The 20653-nt window shown below is 32.9% G+C and overlaps 1 protein-coding gene across 1 annotated transcript in view; it reads right to left on the bottom strand.

The window, feature by feature from the left end:
- Positions 1–14475: 14475 nt before the first annotated feature.
- Positions 14476–20653, bottom strand: part of LOC116002155 — a 19419-nt gene continuing 13241 nt past the window's right edge. Inside the window, exon 5 of the transcript XR_004094382.1 lies at positions 14476–14507. The gene's annotated coding sequence lies outside the window, so the exon portion shown is untranslated. The remainder of the gene's footprint in view (positions 14508–20653) is intronic.

The following is a 20653-nucleotide window of genomic DNA, read 5'->3' as shown; positions in this document are numbered from 1 at the left end:
CAAGTGGAAGAAGAGTTATTGAGAAGAGCCAATAAAATTTTAGTTCAATACTTCCCTCCTTTTGATCCAAAAAAATTTAAACCATTAAATCTTAATTTGAAAATTAATTTATAAAAACAATAATTCTCAATCCCTAAATTTGTCCTTTCTTACCGTTATTGAAATGTCTAAAAAATATTATTCTTTTGCATAAGTACAACAACCTACAATTATCATGACTGAAAATAAAAAGAAACCACTAAACTAAACACAACTTAAATTTCTGTCAACTGTGTGTGCATAGTGCGTGCGAGCGACGTGAGAACACAATGCAACCAAGTTAGATCGTGGGAGACATGGGCGGGCCGGGGAGGGCGAGTGTAGTGCATGCGGCAATATATTATATATATATAGAATCACTACCGTATAAATTTAGTGAATCTCTCAAATTTTGTTCATCCATCTACTCAACTTTGCTATCGTCAAATTCAATTCCTATATATAAATTCAAGACACTCAACTCTAATTTCGATCTTTTCTGTATTTTTACTCGGATCGATCAGACGAGCAAATTAAATCTCGACTTCAATTCCAGCCTAAAGCAAAAGGGCGATGAGCAGCAGGGTGTTCGGAGCTATGATGACAGAGACATTGTTGTTTTCAATCCCGGTGTTGCTATGTGGGATATGGCAGTCAAATGCCACCCCGTCGGACAAGCAGATGATGGGCATCGTTGTTTTAATCCTCGTGGTTTCATTCATAGGCTTCATAGGGTGGTGGTGCTCCCTGGACAAGCCGATTAATTGTTATCGTTTCTAATGACGTTTTACGGTCACCTAGCGGCGGCTATTTCATCTACCAGACAACCTGGATCATGTCTCCGTATGGAGAAATTTGGATTAATCATCCAAGCTTTTTTTGCTACAACTAACTGCGAGTCTTGCAAGGCCGACACGAACATAAAATGGAGGAAGCTATCTAGGTGGGCATAGTTTACATCGGCTTCATCGCGTCGGGTACTGTCTTCTTCCTTCTCCCCTTAGCTTCCATCTATACTACTCGGCTGGATGGAATTATGCAAAAATTTCTCTTAATTCTGCGTGCGTAGCTCGTGCGTGCATGCCAAGTGAGAATACAATCAACTTAAATACTAATTAAACAAAAAAAAAATTATTACTATTAAGATAATTTCTTTCAAAATAAAAATTTAAAAATTAATTACAAAAATTATTATTATTATTATTATTATTATTATTTACAAATGAGACCCCTCAATGGATGGTGGGATCTACTTAATCCTACATTCCAACCGCTAAGATTTATTCTCTACAATACTCCAAAATTCTCTATAGCCTCCCGTGGCTATGTACATTCTCTAGAACATTTTACAAACTATGAAATGTTATGTACAAATGCAAGAAAACTCTAGAACGATATAGCAAACCAAGGATCTCGTAGGAAAGTTGTACGGGCGCTACAGTAAGCATCCATGTCTTGGATAACCCTAAGGTAAGTGTTCTCTTAAGTATCGAAAGAAAAAGGGGAAAAAAATATAAAAGCATTTCTATAATTGTCACTCACAAATAGTCACTTTATATTGTGGCCTGGCAAGTTGTCACATCACAAATATACAATAAAGATTTGAAAAATGTCATTTCAATATTAAATTTATTTAATTTGTATATGAAAATATACGAGAAAAAGAAAAATCTAAGAAAAAAACATTTATGAAATTTTTCATCTAATAAGAAATTAGTTGAAAATAATTTTGAAATTTAATTAAAATCGATGTTATGTTGGGTCACCTTTCGTGATTAAAACACTTGCTTAACAAAGATAGAAGGGATGTTCTAAAAAAAAAAAAAGACATCCCATGTGGGAGTAGAAGAGTTATTGAGAAGAGCCAATAAAACTTTTGTTCAATACTTCCCTCTTGATCCAAAAAAATATAAACCATTAAATCTTATTTGAAAATTAATTACAATTACTCTTAATCCCTAAATTTGTCCTTCTTACCGTTATTGAAATGTCTAAAAATTATGCAAACAATGTCTAAAAATTATTCTTTTGCATAAATACAACAACACTTATAATTTCATTACTAAAAACGCTCCACAATTATCATGAATAAAAATAAAAAGAAACCCATAAACTAAACACAACTTAAAATTCTCTTAACTGTGTGCGTAGTGCGTGCGTGCAAGCAACGTGAGAACACAATGTATGCTTCTCATCTCGGTGGGGCGGTGGTGGTGCATGCGGCAATATATTATATATATATATATAAAATCATTACTGTATAAATTTAGTGAATCTCTCAAATTTTGTTCATTCATCCTACTCAACTTCTTCGTCAAATTCCTATATATAAATTCAAGATGAAGCTCTAATCTCGATCTTTTCTGTGTTTTTACTCGGATTGATTAGACGTGCAAATTAAATCTCGACTTCCATTCCAACCTAAAGCAAAACGGCGATGAGCAACAGGGTGTTCGGAGCTATGATGACGTTTTACGGTCACCCAGCGGCGGCTACTTCATCTACCAGAAACAGACAATCTAGATCATGTCTCCGTATGAAGAAATTTGGATTAACTACCAAAACTTTTTTTGCTACAACTGCGAGTCTTGCAAGGCCGAAATGAACAAAAAATGGAAGAACATTATAATTGAAGGTAGGTGGGCATAGTTTACATCGGGTACTGTCTTCTTCCTTCTCCCCTTCCATCTCTACTCCGCGGCTGGATGGAATTCTGCGAAAACTTCTCTTAATTCTGCGTGCGTGCATGCCAAGTGAGAACACAATCAAGTTAAATACTCATTAAAAAAAAATTATTTACTATTAAGGTAATTGCTTTCAAAATAAAAATTAAAAAATTAATTACAAAAATTATTATTATTATTATTTACATAAATGATGGTGGTTGTTTCCCACCATCCATGGCGTGCCAATGGTGCATGCCTACACCTATTATAGGCTAATTGAACACCAACAGATGTCTAAATTCATCCATTTAAAAATTAAATACTAAACAAGAAAATTAAGTATGTTGCGTTGTGTGACCTAAGTCTTCTACATCACCATTTAATTTCTTCCTTTATTTTCTCCGAAATCCTTCTCTCATTTTGTGGCCCCACGGAGGCCATTTAATTTCTTCACATAATCTATTACTTTATTCACTCCACAATAATTTTAATTTCTATTTTATAATTACTTCGTATAATTTAAAAATTAAGTATCGTTGTGGACGGCCATATCCCACACACCAACATCGGAATTGTAAACTGATGGATGTAGTTTTCGCGGTGGATGGAAAGAAGTAGGTGTTAAAACGGGAAGAAGTTCCCGAGTATCGTTCTCAAAGGATAGCAAGGAGGGAATTCGAGCGGTAAGGGGATTAAGCACAAGAGTGTTTAGTGTTTGAAAGCTAACCCAAGCATAGTAAGAGATGTGCATGAAAAATAATGAAAACAAGGAACAAACGTTAGAAACAATTAATTGGAAAGGAGGATTTGGATCTTGCAGCTCATATAGGTATCCTTGATTTCCTAAGATATTAGGCTAGCAACACTTAGATAATGAAAATGAGGCAAGACAACTATGCCAACGCCACTCTCGTGGTCATTGGCCTAGGTGAGGCAAATTATCGAACACATGGTGTGCTATTTGCCTTCCAATCCCCCTTTTCTCAAAGGTGAGAAGGAAACGTGCTAGGCTAGGCTAAGGAGTATCCCTACTCTCGTAGGTGAGACTCCTTCTGCAAACACCTCTCATATAGGTTGATCACCCCTACACAAGAGTCAAAGTGGATCACCACTCACACAATCAAACTCATAATCAAAGCAATTGCAAAACCTAATTGATCAATTCAAAGCTCAAGAATATCCATACGAAATTGCTCAATCCAAATCCACAAAGATCTATCTAATCATAATTGGAATTGAAAAAGCAAAAGACAAAAGTAATGACAAGAAATTAAAATGAAGACTTAACTTGCAATTGAACTTTGAACTTGAACTTGAATGTTGATCTCAATCTTGCAACAATGGAATTCTTCTCTAATTCTAATCTAAACCTAAGAATTGCAATGTGGAGTGAATTGGGAGAGATCTCTCTAGGCTAATCCTAGAGAGAGAAATATTCTAAAGTGATATAAAACTGAAGTGTGATGGATCCCCTGCAAAATGGCTCAATTCCGTCCCCTTTTAAACCTCGCCCAATCGCTAAACTTTCCGCGATGGACACACGGGTGGACGCGCGTCCATGGGTGCGCCCACAGTGCATCTTGCGTCTTGACTTCAACTTCAGAGAGCAATTTGGTGGACGCCGGCATGGACGCGCGCGTCCACTGCGCGTCCATAGCAGACTTCTGTTCTGCTGTGCCAGAATCAGAGAGCGAAAAGTTGGACGCAGGCATGGACGCGCGTCCACTGCGCGTCCATGGCCTATTTTTGCTCCAACTTTGGTTCGTTCTTCACTTCTCTGAAATATTGTCATTTTCTTCCCTTTTTGCACATCTTTTACCTACAAAACAATTAGCCAAGCGTGGAACGGGGTCCAATGACAATAACAAGCATTCTAACGCAATAAAGGGGCAAATCAAACACAAAAGCTTTCAATTGTGCACAAGATGATCCTAAAACGACCTTATAAAGATGGCATCTTTTGCACTTATCATAAACAACAGTACAATGTTGTTGTAATCATAGCTCCCAAAACCCGCCCGGATGGTTTCCCACCACTTATGGCGTGTCAATAGTGCATGCATGCACTTGTCATGTGCTCCATCTACCTTTTTTTCCGAATTTATAAAATTATTAAACTAATTTTAGAATGCAATTAAAATCAAAGTTACATATCTAATACTAAATTTAAACCATTAAATTTTAATTTGGAAATTTATTTATCAAGTCAAATACTCACAATCTCTAAATTTGAGCTTCCAGCCGTTATTGAAATGTCTAAAAACAAATTGCATAAGTACAACATTTATAATTTTATTACTTCAAATATCTTACATAAAAACATATAAATTTAACTTTGTTGGCCATAACAGTATTATATTCAAGGACGATAGGCAAATTGAGACGCATTAAACTATTTACCTTATTTACTAGTCTATCGGAGGTAAACAACGCTTAAATTTTTAAGGTACAAATTCAATAAAAATATAACAAACTTTATTAAATTTGTGTGCCAATATGTCATCAGTCTAAATTTAGTGAATTTCTAAAATTTTGTTTCCATCTAATTCAACTTTACTTTCGGTCAAATTCGTATATATACGTGCAAATTAAATCGAGGCTTAGCTTCATAAAGCAAAACGGAGATGAGCAGCAGCCAACAGGGTGTTTGGAGCTATGATGACAGAGACGTTGTTTACAATCCCGGCCCGTTTACATCGCCTTGGGTACGGTACTGTCTTCTTCCATCTCCACTACTTGGCTACAATTTTGCAAAAATTTCTCTTAATTATATATATTGTCAGTGCACAGCGCGTGCGTGCATGCCAAGTGAGAACATGTGCAATCAATGCCAATCTTTTACATTGGTTTCATGGCCGTGGGTATCTCTCCGGCGCTACTGGATGGTGAGTGCATGGTTAGGTTTCACTTTTTATGATGTATCATGGGAATGTGTGTTACGTTTTTAGGAATATATTTTAAAGAAATCTGGAAATTTAAGTAATCTATATATTTATTGAATTTGTTTGAATTATACTCAAACACAAACATTCCGCCCACCGTACCGTCCTCTCCATTTTCTTTCATTTTCTGTTTGTCGCCATTTAATCTTTTCTTATTCTCATGCTTCAAAAATTTGTGTGAATTATGGCTCATTTGTTTTTATTTTATTTCTACGAACTGAGAAATATAATTGAAGAGTTTTGGAGCAATTGTGGAGAAGTCTTACTGTCTTAGGAAGCAAAAGATCGAGAATCATGGAGAAAGCATGTAGCATGAACCGTCTTGTGCACGACCATTCCCAGACCGTACACCACTTGCCTATAAGCTCGCATTCGGGAGCACACTCAACTATTACTAGGTACGACCTCGCGCACAATTGTTCTTGAGGTTGTGTGTCAGCATGTTCTTTCCATTGGTACACATGGACATGTCCACGCCCATACAGTAGCTCGTGCCTGTGTCCTTATTCTATATTTAAGTATTTTTTAGGCCATTTTTTACCCGAAGAGGGGAACCTAGGAACGAAATAGAACTCATCTTTTTTCATTTCTTTAGATACTTTTAGATAATATTAGGCTGGTTTCTCATTTCTAAGTCATCTCTCAAGTTTGTAACTATGGATTGGAGTTAGATTCAACCATAACTAACTATGAGACCCTTTATAGTTATTTCACATACTAAAATGTTATCAAAGAAACCTTATAGTATAATCGATTTGGTAACATTTGAAACTAGAAAGACTCAAGTCATGAATTACAAACACACAACCGATTTATTAAAAATCATATTACCAATTTCTCCTTAACTCAAAATTAAGTACATCCGGTTTATACTAAGTACCACTGACTAGATTAAAATATCAATCAGAATAATATATTGATAATTCAAATAGTATAGGATTGTCATGTATCGGCCACTAATCAATTATACTCAAATAGTGATGGAGTCAAATCGCAATACATTGATAAATACTTACCATCCATGGGTGAATTGAAATTAATAACAATTAGAACTCACTGTTGCATTTGAACCTTAGTTTCAATAATCCTTAACTAGAAAATTGGGTCTATAACCTAACCATTAAAATAAAAAATAGTTTTTTTTTTTTTAAAAAAGAAGTAAAATTATGATAATATTCCCCAATATATTATAACAACATAGAGTAATATTAGTCTTCCCATAGGCTAATTGAACACCAAAAGATGTCTAGATTTATCCATTTAAAAATTAAATACTAAACAAGAAAATTAAGTATCATTGTGGGTGCCAAGGACTTTGTGGTCTAGTGGCATCAAGTTGCTCTCAGGTTGTAAGTTCTGGTCGTAGCATTTTTAGGTACAAGCAAATACCCGGAGTATTCCGGGGTTATCGATCCACAGGGAAGCGGGGTATTAAACACTAGTTACTAATTAATTCACGAGAAGCTATTCCTACGTTAACAATGGGTATTTATCTAAAATTATGAAAATAAAATAAATGAAGCAAGGCAAACGGACTGTTATATACAAGAGATTAAGAGCGGGATTTTTGGGTGTCAAAGTGTTTAATCACCTAGTGCCAATCTAAAGTGAAATAATCATTCGGGTTCAACAAGTGTGGATGATTGCAATCTAAAAGGGAAAGATTACTCTCGTAATTCAATCCCAAAACATGGTAATTGGAATACTCACTCTCGTGAGCTATTCACAACATATAATCAAGAACAAGCAATAAATGGAATACCCACTCTCGTGGGCTATTCACAATTGGAATACTCACTCTCGTGAGCTATTCACAATAAATCCCTTAATTAACATGTCCTCTCTCGAGGTACAAGAATCAAGTGCAATTGTGGGTGCTCTAATTCATAGACAAATTTAGCAATGAAACAAGTAATTAGGATCCTTAACTACAAGCATCAAGAAATTAAGCCACAATTACAACACAAGTAATAAACCCAAATAGATATTTCATTCAAGCAATTCAAGAACTAGGCACATAGGTTCATAAACACTTATCAATCCAAAAATCCCAAAGGAAATCTTAGCCAAACATGGCTATCTTAGTTTCAACAACAAACAATTCAAAGAAAGATTTAACAAAGCTTAAAGTAGAGAAGAGATGAAGAAATTCTCCCGAATGTGTCTTCCAAGCTCTTCTCCTCTCTTGTTGTGGCTTCAAATCTTCTTCCTTGCTCTCCTTTTTGGTCAAAATCCGCAGCCAAGCTTAGGGTTTGAAGAGAAAATGATGCTTTTAGTGGGTGAGAATGGAGGGCAAAAATGACAATTTTTAGAAGTTTAGAATCGCAGATCTGCGACATTCGACGCGTCGAATCTTTACAGCGCCGAAACGAGGCTATTCTGCCTCATTTTTGGGATTTTCGACGCGTCGAAAGTTGAGTTCGACGCGTCGAAAATTCCTGTGACGCAGTTCCGACTTGCATCCTGATTTTGACCCTTTTCCCTTTCGAATTACACTTTGATGTCTTCATAAGAGTTGTAGCCCTTGAAGTCTTTTTTCCAATGGTTTAAGAATCACCTCATTTGGATATTTCTAGGCTGAGATATGGTCCAATTACCGAGGTGTCGCCATATTTAGCAGAAATTACAACTCTTTGATCTTTTGACCATTTTCCCTTTCAATCTACACTTTGATGTCTTCGAAAGAGTTGTAGCCCTTGAAGTCTTCTTTCCAATGGCTCAAGAATCATCTCATTTGGATATTCATAGGAAGAGATATGGTCCGATTACCAAGATGTCGCCATGGTAGCGGGAATTACAACTCTTTGGCTCCTTTGGATTGGCTTTTGTTCACAAATGGTTCTAATGCACTTCTAAACACATCAAAAACATTTAAACCAAGCATTATACCATTTTAAATATGAAAACATGGAAATAAGCATTGGACACAACATTTTATCACACAATTAACTATAAAACCTACATAAAAACACAAGTAAAATAGGTACAAATGAGAGTGTATCAAGTTCGACCCCTCCAATAGTTATGAACAGATAATACAGTCAGTAAATTGGGTTTTGGAAATGAAACCCTTAATTTATTAGGGAATGTGTTTTGCAATTAATGGGGTAATCAAAACTCATAGTAGTGTTGTAAAAACCTGTCAACCAAACAATAATAATGACTTTGATACCCATTCCTGATAAGTAACCTGTCAACCAAACACACCATGCTTATTAATTTTCACCATCCGTGGCGTGTTAATGGTGATCCACGTACTTTTTCTCCTGAATTATAAAATACTAAACTAATTTTAGCAAGGTTGAAAAAATCACTAGGCGCCTAGTTTTTTTTTTTTTTTTTTTTTGAATTTAAAAAAAAAAAATTAAAAATTTTAAGTGTTAATAATTGTTTATTTTTTAGAATAAGTGTTAATAATTGTAAAGTGTTTAATATTGTAAGTCTTTACACTTTAATAGTTAAATAGTTAACACTTATTAAGTTATTAGTTATTATTTATTAATTATTGGTGCATTACTTATTAGTTTAATTTAGTTATTACATAATACTTATTATTTTATTAAGTTATTACTTATTAGACCATTAGAGTATTAGTTAATACATTATAACATGTTTAAATGTTTATTTAAGATTTATAATTTAAAAAAAAAAAAAAAAAACTCCCAGCCGGCTGGTCGCCTAGGCAGCCCAGGCGCCGCCTAGTCGGCCGGCTAGGTGCCCAGCCGCGGAGGAGGCCGATTTCGGCCTTCCTCGACGCGGCCGGGCGCCACCTAGCGCCTAGGCGCAATTTTTGCAACCATGAATTTTAGAATGTAATTAAAACCAACGTTACATATCTAGTACTAACTTTAAACCATTAATCTTACTTTAGAAATTTATTTATCAAGTCAAATACTTACAATCTCTAAGTTTGTCCTTCTTACCGTTATTGAAATATAATGTCTAAAAAAATTGCTTAAATACAACAACATTTATAATTTTATTACTTAAAATATCTTACAAAAAAGTATAAATTTAACCTTGTTGGGCGTAAGTCAAGGACGATAGGCAAATTGAGACACATTCAACTATTTATTTCATCTTCTTCGTTGAGCTCGGGTTGTTGACTACAGTGACAGTGAGCTCAGCTGGTTGCGACGGTGGTGTACTGAAATAATATTATAGAAATATTAATTCAGAAAAACAAGCACAAGAAAAAGGGTAAAGGGTAATAAATCACATACTACGACGAACATCAAGTCTGACAACCGAGGCATAATAATGCATATAGAAATCAACACCCTACTCCAAAGTGTCAAAACGCTATCCACCAAAAGGCTTGATTGAGTCGTCACAGTACAAGTTGGAGATCAGTACATCCCTCACTAGACAAAATATCCATAGCACAATTGTCAAGTGCACCCGAGTGAGCTCCATGCGCTTACAAACAAAAACAAAGACAAAACACAGAACCACCAAAACAGTAAACCGAACAAAAATACACTTTTAGACTGCAACTCAAAAACACACACCCAATAACACTGAACCAATTCTACAGTACAATACACACAATAGAACAAGCACATACACACTAACCACTCTACAACGCACGGACCAAGATAACCAATTCACATGCACTACATGCATCATAATACCACGAGGAAAAAAAAAAAAAAACACCCCACAACAATGACCAAAAATAATGACACAAACAACCACAAGTACAAATTTTGAAGCAACTCAAAAACAAACAACCAAACCCCCAATCCTCACAACAACTCCAACGAACCCCTGACACACTAATGCCTACAACAGAATAAACCAATCCACACTAGCCACCCTACTATTGACCAAAAACATGCACACTACACGGTAACACACCCACCATCATCTCTATCCATAACACCAGCTCGACACCACCACTGAACACTACTACCCTTACAACAACAACAAAAAAAAAAAAAAAAGACATGCCACACCCAACGCTCAAGCGAAACCAAAACACAAGGAGGCCAATACACTAAACCGCATCGTAGACAAGAGAATTGCAATACACCGTGATAAGTGTATAATTGTCCATATTTCCACCCCTTGTTTAAACCATTTTATTTGCGAATTGCTTCAAAAATTGTGTGAATTATGACTCGTTTGTTTTGATTTTATTTCTAGGAATAATAGTCCAATGAGAAATTGAAGAGTTTTGGAGCACTTCTAACATAGTTTTGAGCTAAGAACTCAATTGGAGAAGCCTTAGGAAGTAAAAGAGCATCATGAAGAAAGCATGGAGCAAGAAAAGTCTTGTGCACGACCATTTCTCAGACTGTTCACCACTTCCTATAACATCGCACACGCTGAACGACCAGGCACAGCCTCGCACACAATTGTTCTTGAGGATATGTGTCAGCACGTTCTTTCCATTGGTACACACGAGCATGTGCACACACGTATAGAAGCTCGTGCCCCGTCCTATTCTATATTTAAGCATTTTTTTTTGCCATTTTTGATTGGGGGTGGGGGTGGGGGTGGGGGTGGGGTTGGTGGGGAGACCTAGGAACGAAGTAGAACTTATCTTTCTTCATTTCCTTAGATACTTTTAGATAATATTAGGTTAGTTTCTCATTTCTAAGTCATCTCTCAAGTTTGTAACTATGGATTGAAGTTGGATTCAACCATATATAAATTTGGCATCTTCAATAGAGAACGAAGCTTTTTTTTTTTTTTTTTGGTTTTAATTTCTTGTGCAATGTAAATGCTATCTACTTGTGTTTAATGTGTATTGATAAAGCTTTAATTGTTACGTGTGCATGTATATGACTTTGTTTCGCAAGAGCGTATAACTTATTTTAAGCTACTAATAAGTTATAATCTCTATTTAGTTATGTCCCAAAATAACCTAATAGCTTAAAATAAGAGTTTATTTTGAAACAGTAAGATAGCGTTTCAAAAATAAGTTAGTAGCTTCTTAACGGTACTTTTTTCCCATCTTTATCCTTATTATTTTAAATAAATGACATCCTCTATCCCTCCTAATTAAAACCCTTTTGACATTTTCACTTTCATATGTTTGGTTGTAATAATTTCAATTCGACATTTGTGTACGTGTTTGAACATTAATTTTTGTATGAACTAATTTTATGAACTATAAACATTTTGTTTTACTTTATATATTTTCAAATATATGTTATTACTTTATATCTAATTAAAATATATTCGTTTCATTATTTTATATTTTAATATGTGAAAAAACCTATTTAAATTTTATTAAGATGTCCTTTCCAATCTTTTTACATTTATCATCTTATCAAAAAGTTAATTTTGCCAATCAATAATAGCGGCTCTTCAGATTTTAGCTTCTAACTTATAACTTTTCAGCTTTCAACTACTTTTCAGCTTTTAGCTACCTTTTAGCTAGGCTTACCAAACATAACCTATATGCTCAAAAGATCACGATTGCAAAAAATAAGCACAATGATTTTAATGCAAACATGGTTATAACAATCCGAACATCCTCCGGACATCAATATTTCTTAAATCCATTGAAAATTATGAGACCTTTTATAGTTATTTCACTTACCAAAATATTATCAAATTAAAGAAATCTCATAGTACAATCCATTTGGTAGCATTTGAAACTAGAAAGACTCCAAGTCTTGAATTACAAACACACATAAGATTCATTAAAAATCATAATATCAATTTCTCCATAACTCAAAAGCACATCAGGTTTAGAAATACTAGAAATATATTGATAATTCAAATAGCATAGGATTGTCATGTACCGGCCATTAATCAATTATACCCAAATAATGATGGAATCAGACCACAATACATTGATAGATACATACAATTCATGGGTGAAATTAATAACAATTAGAACTCAGTATTGCAATTGAACCTTAGTTTGAATAATCTTTAACTAGAAAAAGAGTTTTAATCATTGAAATAAATAAAAGAGTTTTTTTTTTAAAAAGTAAAATTATGATAATATTCCCCAATATATTATAATAACATAGAGCAATATTAGTCAACCCCATAGGCTAATTGAACACCAAAATTAAAAATGTCTAGATTCATCCATTTAAAAATTAAATATTAGTCAACCCGGATAAGGTGGCTCAAGATCATAATTGTTTTGGATTCTCCCCCTCTCTATCTCTAAAAAAAAATAAAAATTAAATACTAAACGATTGGTTGTACTGTGGTCCTAAATCTTCTATATCATCATTTAATTTCTTCTTTTATTTTCTCAAAAAACCATTCTCTCATTTTTTGGGCCCACAGGCGTCATTTAATTTCTTCACATAATCTATTACTCTATTCACTCCACAATAATTTTAATTTCTATTTTATAATTATAATTTAAAGATTTTGATTTTAAATCAAAATAAACTTAAATAAATAAATAATATATTTTTTGAATAGCAAAATAGAATTTCAAAAATAAATACTAAACAAAAAAATTTAAGTATCTTATGGTAGTTGTTTTAAAATAAAAACTTTAAAAAATAATCATAGCTTTAACGGTAAAAATAATTAAAAGTTGAGCCATATTTATTATTTTTTAATAAATAATAGTGGAGGATCGTTGTTCCCCACCACCCATGGCGTGTTAATGGTGCATGCGCGCACTTGTCAGGTACTCCACCTACTTTTTCTTCAAACTTATGAAATACTAAACTAATTTTACAATGTAGTTAAAACCAACGTTACATATCCAGTACTAAATTTAAACCATTAAATCTTAGTTTGGAAATTTATTTATCAAGTTAAATACTTACAATCTCTAAATTTGTCATTCTTACCATTATTGAAATGTCTAAAAAAAATTGCATAAATACAATAACATTTATAATTTTATTACTTAAAATATCTTACATAAAAAGAAGTATAAATTTAACCTTGTTGGACATAACAGTGGTCAAACGCAATAGACAAATTGAGACACATTCAGCTATTTACCTCATTTACTAGTCCATCAGATAAGAGTATAAGTAACCCTTAAATTTAGGGTACAAATTCAATAAAAAAAAACCTTTATTAAATTTGTAAGCAACCCTATGTAATCATTCTATATTTAGTGAATCTCTCAAATTTTGTTCATCCTACTCAACTTTACTTTCGCTAAATTCCTATATATATATATATATATATATATATATATATATATATATATTCAAGACGTTGTAATCTATTTTCTGTGGTTTTACTCAAATCAGACGTGCAAATTTTAAATTGAGACTTCCTAAAGCAAAAGGGCGATGAGCAGCCGTGTGTTCCGAGCTATGATGACAACCACATTGCTGTTTTCAATCCCGGTGTTGCTATGTGGGATGTGGCAGTCAAAGGCCGCCACGTCGGACCAGCAGGTGATGGGCATCGCCGTTTTAATCCTCCTGCTTTCATTCATAGGCTTCATAGGGTGGTCTTGCTCTCTGGACAACCCGATTGTTATTGTTTCTGATGATGTTTTACGATCACCCAACGGCCAGCTATTTCATCTACCAGAAACAGACAATCTGGATCATGTCTCCGTATGAAGAAATTTGGAGTAACCGCTATCTGTGTCGGCTATTGCACCGCCGTCAAGTACGAGCACTACTAGATAGTGCGTGGTTATGTTAACTTTTTACAATGTATTAATTATTGGAATTGAATGTGTGTTTTTAGGATGGAATATATTTTAAAGATGGAAATATGGAAATTTAAGTAATCTGATCTATATATCTGTTGAATTTATTTGGCATATATATATATTGTGGATATATATTATCTTCTTCCTTAACGTAACATACACAAAATAATTTACACAGCTATAACCAGCAACCTAAGCATACATTGCTACACCTATACATATCAATCATCATGCCTGTCTCAACCATACCTTTCTTGATGAGCTCTTTACCCTATATCACACAAAATAATTAATTAAATTGCAGCACCATCTATCAGCAAAAATCAACCACATACCACTGCAAGAATATACTATTAATTGACAACCCTTTAAGCATTAGGAATTGCCCCACTCTCATGGCATATCAATTTTAAGTCTTTCAAGCACATAAAACATTAAAAAAAAATCTTCAATTTTCTTTATTTTCATAGGAAGAAATTGAGTTTATGTGACTTGGAATTTTGACCAAATTCTCATTGTGACCAACAATCTTCCAAACACATGCTAATGAAGGTGGCCAATCAAACATTAACAATAATCTATCACAATTCCTTCATAATCTCAACGAACCATAAGTTATGCATTTCTATATATCCTTTATGCAATAAACACAACTAAAACATCTAAATAGATAATACAACCCTAACCAAGCCCCTAAAGTAATTACTCACACATATATTAAGCATAAACTTAGCAAAAACATAAGTAATAAATATAAATATTACAAAGGAAGGAGATAAAGAAAAAAAGAACTTATCTATTGAAAATGGATATGAAATCTTTGAAATAATCCAACTGCAAATGCTTCATTACAAGCTTCCAAAAGGGCTTAGGGCTTAGGGCTAAAGGCTAAGGGTGGCTTAGGTTGACTATAACTGACCAAGAAGGTCAATAAGTTGTTCTTGCTGGGAGTTGAACTAAGGTTGTATGTTTATAACAGACCAATAAATTATTATGTGTATTTTTCTCCCAACAGGTTGAATTCCCAATCCCCAGGGCTCCCACACCCCGATCCCATAATAGAGTATGTGGGAACAGGTAAATCACCAGACTCAACCAATTTAATAGTGTATTCTTGCAGTGATATGTGGTTGATTTTTGATGATATATATGATGGTGCTGCAATTTATTTTGTGTGATATCAGGTAAAGAGCTTATGAAGAAAGGTATGGTTGAGGCATGAAGATTGATATGTGTAGCAATGTAAGCTTAGGTTGGTGGTTATAGTTGTGTAAATTAGTTTCTGTATGTTAAGGGAGAAGATCATATCCACAGTACAAAAATAGCAAGTGTAAGAAAAATATATGTTAGTGGCCGCCGAAATGCTTGTGTTTGTGTAAATGCCAAATAAATTCAACAAATATATAGATCAGATTACTTAAATTTCCAGATTGTGATCTTTAAAATATATTCCATCCTAAAAACACACATTCAATTCCCATAATCAATACATTGTAAAAAGTTAACCTAACCAAGCACTAGTTGTGCCGGTACTTGACGGCGGCGCAGTAGCCAACAGAGATAGCGAAGGCCATGAAACCTATGTAAAAGATGGCCACCTTCCTCCATTTTTTGTTCATTTCGGCCTTGCAAGACTCGCAAGTGTAGCAAAAAAAGCTTTGGTGGTTAATCCTAATTTCTTCATACGGAGACATGATCCAAGTTGTCTGTCTCTGGTAGATGAAATAGCCGCCGTTGAGTGACCGTAAAACATCATCAGAAACAATAACAATCGGCTTGTCGAGGGAGCAAGACCACCCTATGAAGCCTATGAATGAAAGCAGGAGGATTAAAAGGGCGATGCCCATCACCTTCTTGTCCGACGCGGCGGCGTTTGAGTGCCATATCCCACATAGCAACACCGGGATTGAAAACAACAATGTTGCTATCATCATAGCTCCGAACACCCTGCTGCTCATCGCCTTTACTTTAGGTCGGAATGAAAGTCGAGATTTAGTTTACTCGTCTGATCAATCCGAGTAAAAACACAAAAATGATCGAGATTAGAGTTAATCGTCTTGAATTTATATATAGGAATTTATAAAGTAGGATGGATATATGAACAAAATTTGAGAGATATATTCACTAAATTTATAGTGATTACATAGTGTTGAGCACACAAATTTAGTAAATAAGTTAAATAGCTGAATTTGTCTCAATTTGCCTATTGCCTTTGACCAACAAGGTAAAATTTATACTTTTTTATGTAAGATATTTTAAGTAATAAAATTATAAATGTTGTATTTATGCAATTTTGTTTAGACATTTTAATAACGGTGAGAAGAACAAAGAGATAGATCATAAGCATTTGACTTGATAAATAAATTTCCAAAGTAAGATTATTTAATGGTTTAAATTTAGTACTGGACAAGTGCGAGCATGCACCATTAACACGTCACGGATGGTGGAGAACAACAATCCTCCATTGTTATTTTACAATATATTCTTATTTTAAAAGTAGCACTTAGTTAAAGGTTGGATATCCTTAAATTTTTACAACAATATCTAAATAAATAAATAAATAAATATTGATACATTCTTCTATGTAACTTCCACTTTTAAGATATATATTATTGTAATATGATATATGATATATATTAATTACTCAAAAAAATCACTTTCTAAGATTATAGTGACACTTGAAATATGATGTAATATAAAGTAATATGAGTACACTTATTTCAAGGGTCAACACCAATAAAGTTACGACTCATAATTAAAGAAGTTAATCCGTAAGATATACTACTCAAATATACATATGGAAAAATTGGTTCAATGTATGTGTAGAGTAGTAGATCGAGTAGAAGAGGTTGCCATCATTTTGCACCAAATTTGCATAAATATTATGGAGGTAGATAGCTAATAAGAGTTACTCGTACGCATAAAAGTGAAAATCGAGCAGGTGATGATGAGTTGATGAAAAGTAGGAAGAAGCATAAAAGTGAAAATCGAGCAGGTGATGATGAGTTGATGAAAAGTAGGAAGAAGACGAGAGAAGTGGAGAGAGACAAAAGGATGCCTTCCAAGTGTCTTGTATACATAAAGTACATGATTTTTTTTATATATTATCAAATAATGTATATTTAGTACACAAATAGTTGGATATCGTTAAATTTTTAGAACAATATCTAAATAAATAAATAAATATTGATACATTCTTCTATGTAACTTCTACTTTCAAGATATATATATTCTTGTAATATGATATATATTAATTACTGAAAAAAATCACATTCTAAAATTATAGTGACACTTGAAATATGATGTAATATAAAGTATCCGAGCATGCACCATTAACACGCCACAGATGGTGGGGAACAACAATCCTCCATTGTTAGTTTGTTGACACTTAAAATTTAACAAATAATTAGTTTTTATTAGATTTGAATATTAGATTTGAATTTATATTTGGATAATATTGATATTATCTAATTTGTAAATTAGATAATATCAAAAGAGTTTGAGTTTATCAAAACTCTTTATCCTACAGTTATAAATAGGACATTTTATTTCTATGTATTCATCCTAGGAAAAATCATAGAATTAGCTTGAATAAAATGATGCTAAATGTAAAAGCCCCTCCATGAATATTATGCCAAATGTTGATTTAAACTTCCTATTGAAGATCAAGCCACATAATTATGGAGGCCCTTCAGAAGAACAAATATATAAGTTCTCCTCTGAAGATCAAGCCACTTGAAACTCGGAGGCCCTTCAATGAAGCGTTCAAGATATCAACTGAAGAATAGAGGACCATATACCCAGAGTTTGTACCTACACCCACATATTGATACATACATGTAACAGGAATTTTGAATCCCATATATATTTATTCAAAATTTCTTTGTTTACATAGTTATTAAAAAACAATTAATATGTCTCAACTTTTAATTATTTATACCGTTAAAGTTGTAATAATTTTATATTTTTTTTAATTTTAAAACAACTACCATAAGATACTTAATTTTTTTGTTTAGTATTTAATTTTTAAAATTCTATCATTCAATTCAAAAAATATATTATTTATTTATCTAAGTTTATTTTGATTTATTGTAGAGTGATGAATAAAGTAATAGATTATGTGAAGATTTTTTAACCACGCAGTACTGTAGGCGTTTATCTTATTTAGTAAAACAAAAATAGGGGTCATTATATGTAGATTTTTTTTTAAATTTATGTGGCTAAAATGGTAAGACGGAGTGAAAAATGTGAAATTGGTTGCATGATTTGTATAGTGGTATTGAAATTCATTAGATAAGAAGTATATTAGAAAAAATTTTAGAATATGCTAATCAAAACTCAAAAGAGAAAAATGAGGTATAAGTAATCTGTAGTATGAAATAATCTATTAAAAGATAATAAATTATGGTAATAAAAGGTGACAAAATGGCGTAATATATGTAGTAAAAGACGTGAAATGGAGTAATAATATAAACTTTAAAACATATTAATCAATGGAGAAAATATTGTGTATACTAATCTGCAGTACTTAATTACCTTATACGAGTATAAAAATAGTCTATTAAAAGGTAATAAATTATGGAGATAAAATGTGAGAAAATAGTAATACTATTAATTGTAGTTAAAAAATTATGATAATCAAAGGTGATAAAATGGCTTAATTAGTAATATATGTATAGTAATTTGTAGTGTAAACTTTGGTTGTTGAGTGTAAGTCTAAAGATATAGAATTGATATCAATCGAATATTATTTCGGATACTAATATTTGAATTTTTGGATTTTGTAGGTAAACAGTGAAAATGGTGTAATAGTATTAAATTAATTCAATTATATTAAAATCTATTCAATTAATAAATCTATTCAATTAATAATTGAATAGATTTTACTAATTACTATACATATATTCCGTAATTAATTTATTAGATTTTACATATATATGCATAGCAATTAGTAAAATCTATTCAATTAATTACGAAATATATGTATAGTAATTAGTAAAATCTATTCAATTAATAACACATTAATATCTATATATTTTTTAATTTTGTGAAATGATATTTTTGTTCAATATGTTGATATTACTAAAATGCCCTTAAGTTTGGCAGGAAAACTCAACCAGGCACTTATATATATATATATATATATATATATATATATATATATATTCTGATTGATATTTTAATCTAGTGTGTGGTACTTAGCATAAATTTGATGTGATTTTGAGTTAAGGAGAAATTGATAATATGATTTTTAATGAATCTGGTGAGTATTTGTAATTCAGGACTTAGTCTTTCTAAAAAATACTACCAAATCGATTGTACTTTGAGGTTTCTTTGATAATATTTTGGTAGAGTTAATTCCGGCAATGGTCCTCTGATTATGTTGATTTTTCAAAATTAGTCTCCGACTTTTAATTTGGACAATTTAGGTCCCTTGACTTTCAAATTCTTTCCAATGTTGGTCCTTTCGTCAAATTTTGGTTAAGTTAAGGTCAAATGAATGGGTAAAATTGTCCGTTCACCTGTTTAGTATATTATTACTCGTATTTCTCCTGTCCTATACGTTGTATATATGAATATAATCTCAGTCAGAGTCTCAATCGAAGTCATATAATCTCAGTCGATGTCTCTTCGACTGATATTATATTCATATATATAGCGTATAGGACATGAGAAATACAAGTATACAAGTGAACGGACAATTGTACCCTTCATTTGACCTCAACTTAACCAAAATTTGACGAAAGGACCAATATTGGAAAGAATTTGAAAGTCAATGGACCTAAATTGTCCAAATTAAAAGTCAAGAACTAATTTTAGAAAATCAACATAGTTGGGACCATTGCTGGAATTAACTCTATTTTGGTATGTGAAATAACTATAAAGGGTCTCATAGTTATCAATAAATTTAAGAAGCATTGGTGTCGGACAGATGTTCGGATTGTTATAACCAAGTTTACATTACAATCTATCGTTATGATTATTTTTTGCATTCATGATCTATTGCGCGTATATACGTGCACACGAATTAAAAAAAAAGGAATAAAGGTCAAATAGGCCACCGAACTACACACAAAAATACAATTACGCCATTGAACTAGAAAAAAATGAAATTGAGTCCCTGAACAACGCAAAATAATGCAATTGAACCAAAAGTGATATGTTTACCTGTTATTTTGCTGACGTGGAGGTTATCATAGTAAAAATAATTTTTTTATTTTAATAATTCAAAAAAAAAAAACAGCATGCTTTCCGATTCGTCCCCGGCCGGGGACGGATTCCTCTTCTCCGGCAGGGACAAAGAGCTCTTTGTCTCTGGCATGAAGACGAAGGGATCTCTTCGTCTCCATGCCGGAGAAGAAGGTGCCCCTTCGTCTCTGGCCTGGAGACGAAGGAGTCTCTTCATCTCCATGCCG

Source organism: Ipomoea triloba, chromosome 13, assembly GCF_003576645.1.
Source record: "Ipomoea triloba cultivar NCNSP0323 chromosome 13, ASM357664v1".
In the NCBI taxonomy this organism is placed as follows: domain Eukaryota; kingdom Viridiplantae; phylum Streptophyta; class Magnoliopsida; order Solanales; family Convolvulaceae; genus Ipomoea; species Ipomoea triloba.
Note: the sequence above shows the minus strand (reverse complement) of the source record. Positions and strands in the feature narration are given on the sequence as shown.